This window comes from Orycteropus afer, unplaced genomic scaffold (genome assembly GCF_000298275.1).
Source record: "Orycteropus afer afer isolate SDZICR_OR568_19922 unplaced genomic scaffold, OryAfe1.0 scaffold00040, whole genome shotgun sequence".
NCBI lineage: Eukaryota > Metazoa > Chordata > Mammalia > Tubulidentata > Orycteropodidae > Orycteropus > Orycteropus afer.
This window is the reverse complement of record NW_006921627.1, coordinates 13,388,700-13,394,409: the sequence shown is the minus strand read 5'-3', so window position 1 is coordinate 13,394,409 and position 5,710 is coordinate 13,388,700.

The following is a 5,710-nucleotide window of genomic DNA, read 5'->3' as shown; positions in this document are numbered from 1 at the left end:
GTAATATTGAAAGTTTCCATGGGCAAAATATTGGATGATGCAGGAATCATTGAAAGAAGATGGGAGGAATACACACAGTCACTGTACCAAAAAGAATTGGTTAGTGGTCAGTCATTTCAGGAAGTAGCACATGAGTCAAGAACATGGCATGGAAGGAAGAAGTCCAAGCTGTACTGAGGGATTTGGTGAAAAACCAGGCCCCAGGAAATGATAGAATACCCACTGAGATGTTTCAACAAATTGATGCAGCAGTGGAAGTGCTTACTCATGTATGCCAAGAAATTGGGAAGACAGCTACCTGGCCAACTGACTGAAAGAGATCCATATTTGTGTCCATTCCAAAGAAAGGTGATTCAATAAAATGCAGAAATTATTGAACAATATCATCAATATTACATGCAAGTAAAATTTTGCTGAAGATAATTAAAAATGGTTGCCACGGTACATCTAGAGGTAACTGCCAGAAATTGAAGCTGGATTCAGAAGAGGGTGTGAAACGAGGAATATCATTGCTGATGTCAGAGGGATCTTGGCTGAAGGCAGAGAATACCAGAAAGATGTTTACCTGTGTTTTATTGACTATACAAAAACATTTGACTTTGAATCACAACGAATTATGGATAACATCGAAAAGAATGGGAATTCCAGAACACTTAATTGTGCTCATGAGGAACCTGTGCACAGACCAAGACAGTCATTCAGACAAAACAAGGAAGTACTGCATGGTTTAAAATCAGGAAAGTTGTGTGTCAGGGTTGTATCCTTTCACCATACTTGTTCAATCTGTATGCTGAGTGAGTAATGCGAGAAGCTGAACTACATGAAGAAGAATGCTGAATCAGAATTGGAGGAAGACTCATTAACAACCTACAATATGCAGATGACACAGCCTTGGTTGTTGAAAGTGAAGAGGACTTGAAATACTTACTGATGAAGTTCAAAGACTGCAGCTTTCACTATGGATTGCTGTTGTTGTTAGGTGCTATTGAATCAGCTCCAACTCATAGCAACCCTATGTACAACAGAAGGAAACATTGCCTGGTCCTGTGCCAGTCCTACAATCTTTTCTATACCTGAGGCCATCACTGCAGCCACTGTGTCAATCCATCTCGTGGAGGGCCTTCCCCTTTTTCATTGACCTACTTACACCCTCACATAAAACAAAAATCCTCACAACTGGACGATTAAGCAATACTATGATAAACGGAGAAAAGATTGAAGTTGTTAAGGTTTCATTTCACTTGGATCTACAATGCCCATGGAAGCAGCAGTCAAGAAATCAATGTATTACATTGGAAAATCTGCTGCAAAAGACCTCCTTAAAATGTTAAGGGGGTAAAGATGTCACTTTGAAGACTAAGGTATGTATGACTCAAGCCCTGGTATTTTCAGTAACCTCATATACATGTGAGAGCTGGACAATGAACAAGGAAGACCACAGAAGAATTGATGTATTTGAATTGTGTTGGAAAAGACTATTGAATATATCATGGAGCACTAGGAGGACAAACAGACCTATCTTAGAGGAAGTACAGCCAGAATGCTCCTTAGAAGTGAGAATGGTCAGACTTTGTCTCTCCTGCTTTATTCATGTCAGAGGGAATAGTCCCTGCAGAAGGATATCATGCTGGCTAAAGTGTGATTTTTCCTCAGTGAGAAGGACCGACACAGTAGCTGTGATGATAGGCTCGAGCATGGCAATGATTGTGAGGATGGGGCAGGACTGGGCAGTGTTTCATTCTATGAGTCAAAACCAACTCGACGGCACCTAACAATGACAACAACCTACTTCTGATGCTGCAGTGTAAGCCTTTATTGTTCTTTATTGACTCCATTGTGATAACTCCATCTGTCTGCTTTCTGCTATCTTTCTTTGCTCCCATTCAGCTTACGTGTTCCCACAAGAATAATCTTCTTAAAGCTAGGTTGTACTCTTACTTCTCTCCTACTCACGGCCTGTAATGGTTCTCTTTTGGTTATAAAATGAAGTCCGAAGTACTATTCCCTCCTTTACTCTCAGTTTTCCCTTTCACTCAAAATATGCTCCAGAGAACTAGTCATTCTTCAAACACCATGCATTGAATGCTTGCTAAAATCCCCTTGCCTAGAATACCTTCCCTTCCATACCTGCCTGCTGAAATTCTCATTGTGAAAGGTTAGCTCAAATAATACTTGATAGAACGTTTATCTATCCTTCCTAGTCTAAAAGATTTACCCCCTCCCCCCTTATTTTGTTTGGGTTGCTAAGGAAGTTCTCTTACTGTTTGTAAGCTCTTTGAACATGAGAACCATGTCTTCATTTTGTTTGTTCACAGTACTTCACAAACACCTTTCTAGAAAGTAGATGCTCCTTAAATATTTGTTGGATTAACAGGGCTTTCAGCAAAGAGGGACTAGAAATCAGTAAGTTGGCTGTTTTCCTTCTTTTACTCATCCTCGTTTGGATTTTTCCTAGCTAAATGACTTCAGTATTCACTATATGCTTTGTTATAGTTGTAGGAAATCTTATTTCTTGCTCAGAGTCAGTCATAATATGCGAGGGCCAAGCAAGCAGAAATGAAGACAAACTGACCTCTGATACATAGACCCTATGGCCTGGGAAAGGGAACACTAGATATCTTGTAGCGAAGAAGCTGATAAATTTGGTAGCTTACTGCTTTTTTTTTTTTTTTTTTTTTTTTTTTTTTTTTTAATTTTAATGTGATTTGGGTGAAAGTTTACATAGCAAATTCACTTCCCATACAGCAGTTCATACACATTTTGTCTCATGACATTGACTGCAATTTTACTGCCTTGTTTTAATGATCCAAATGGCTAAAATTACATTGCACTTTGCTCATGTATGATTTCCTTTTTTTCCCACCGATTTTTTTTTAACCCATGTCTGTGGGTTCCTCTTAACTTTACGTGAAGATGGTACATATGGCTTGTGACTATAGAACTCATATGGAAGCACTCCTCCTCAGAGACATTATCTTGAGAAAGAAAGGAAAGAAGGAAGAGAATTATATTTACTTGTAGGTCCTTAGCCCCTTGGTGTGTATGGGCTTGTTATGGTTTTCACAGCAATTTTATAGTTTGATATCTATTTCAGTTTTTTTCAGAACAGGCCCTTTCTATTGCCCTTAGAAAGATGTCAAGATATGGAGGTAGGTATAAAAAAAAAAAAATACTCTAGTGTACTTAAGTTGCCTGCATCTGAGCTAGGAGTAAAATTGTCCACTGTGGTTTTACATTCTGTCCCATAAATGTAAGGATAGTATCATCTCCTCAATTAGAAAATATAGTTCACTAAGTCCCACTACGGATTTTTTTTATTTGTTCTTCAATATTTTCTTTGTTCTCATTATCTCTTTTCCACCACTGTTCCTCTATTAGGAAAGAAACACCATAGAAGTGCTTTGTGTAGATGCTGCATCTGACTGCATAGCAGCATGGGACCACTAGAGGGCGTGCCCCCTCTAGCAACTCCTGCACAACTGTGAGAAATACTGCTCAGACTTCTTGGTGACAAGAGAAGCACTTAAGAAGTAATAAATACATGAAGACTGTCCAGTGAAATTTCGTCTACAGAGTCCAAATCTGTATCCCATCGAAAATTTGTTGGGAATATAGAAATATAGCTGCTTTGGCAGGCAGAAAATGAGGTACAAAATGGTACATTCTTTAGATTTCAATAAACCAAACCAAACTCTCTGCTGTCCAGTCGGACCTGACTCATAGCGACCCCTCCTTGGGTTTCCCAGGCGATATCACTACGGAAGTAGATTGCCCAACCTTCCTTTCCATGAGTGGCTGGTGGGTTTGAACTTCCAGACTTCTGGTTAGCAGTCAAATGCCTTAGGCACTTAGCACCAGAGCTCCCAGTGCTCCTATGGTTACATAAATATTGAATGGAAAATATACTTATTAATTTTAATGAACCCCAACCACTCGCACAATAGGCAATTAAGAGGCAATAAAAATTAAGAGTCAGGAGCAGGGATTGGGTAGGAGACAGATTGCCTTTTCATAAAAACCTCATTTTGTCACTTAATGGCTTTGTGACCTTGAACAAATTATTCAATCTTTCTTTACCTCAGTTTCCTCGTATGCAAAAAGAGGTAACAGAACCTTTCTCATAGGATTATTGTGAGGATAAAATAACTTAATCCATGTAAAGTGCTTAGAACACAGCCTGGCATATGTTAAGCTCCATGTAAGTATTGGCCGTTACTGTTACTATCATTTTCATTACTACTATTCTAATTCTAGGAGCTCTGGTGGCATAGTGCCTAAGGCATTTGACTGCTAACCAGAAGACTGGCGGTTCAAACTCGCGAGCCACTTCTGGAAAGGAAGGTTGGGCAATCTACTTTGGTAGTGATATCGCCTGGGAAACCCAAGGAGGGGTCGCTATGAGTCGGATTCGACTTCATGGCAGTGAGATTCTAATTCTGGCTATCAGGTTGTGTAATGGAACGGTAAGTAAAACGTAAGCTGATGGGACTTTCTTTTCTGTTGCTCTGGCGATGAAGTAGGAGCTCTGGTAGCGTAGAGCCTAAGGCACTTGAATGCTAACCAGAAGCCTGGTGGTTCAAACCCACCAGCCACTCCTGGGAAGGAAGGTTGGGCAATCTACTTCTGTAGTGATACTGCCTCGGAAATCCAAGGAGGGAACTCTAAGTTGGATCTGACTTGACGGCAGTGAGTTTGGTGTTTGGTTTCGAGGGCTTGCTCATCGGGTTTTTTTTTTTTTTTTTTTTTTTTGTGATGAGCAAGTTTGCTTTGTGAAATCTCCTGCCCCTCTTCGGCTTTCATCTCAACTTTTTTTTCCTTTGTCTCTTTTGCCCCTGTCCTGCTCAACCTGGATTCTATGTCAGCAGTTTCTTCTCAGTGTGAGAGTTCCTCATAGAAGAAAGCTTTGGCTGTTTATTGGAATATTCATGAGGTCCAAACATTTCCACCTCTTCAAACCCTTACATACATAGGAGATGAAATCCAGTTTTAGTGCTATTCTCAAATTGACTTGCTAGGTTTTTAAGTGAATGTTAACTGCCCTTGAGTATGCCCTGACTCATGGTGACACCATGCACAATGGGATCAGACTGTTGAGATCTGTAAGGTTTCCACTGACTGATTTTTCTGAGTAGATAATCAGGTTTTTCCTCCTAGTCCATCTTAGTCTGGGAGCTCCACTGAAACTTCTTGGGCATCACAGCAAAGCACGAGCCTCTAGAGACAGCTGGGTGGTGGCTGCAGTTGCGGTGAACTGGCGAGGAGTGAAAGATCAGAGTTCTACCAGGGAGCCACCACTGTCTTATTAAATGAATGCTGGTTGATTATTTTGAGTTTTCAACTCCTCCTTCCTTCTGCTTTCTCCTGTCAGATGCTGGTACCATGCAGATCTTGTAACTCTTCATAGTTTATCTCCACTCACATGTATTTTAGAATTCATGAGAATACCTTTTTATCCAGTTTTTGTAGATGTTTTCCATGGCTTTTAGGTCATGCTAGCCTAGCTGTTCTGTGTGAATTTCTTGGGGAGATTACAGAGATTCAATCCCATGCTTGCTTTATTTTCCTTTTCATTTTTCTATAGATTGCACTTCTGGTGGTTTCTTTTTATTTATTTATTTAATTTTATTTGGGTGAAGATTTACAGAGCAAATTCACTTTCCATACAGCAGTTCACATATACTTTGTCTCATGTCATTGACCACAGTTTACC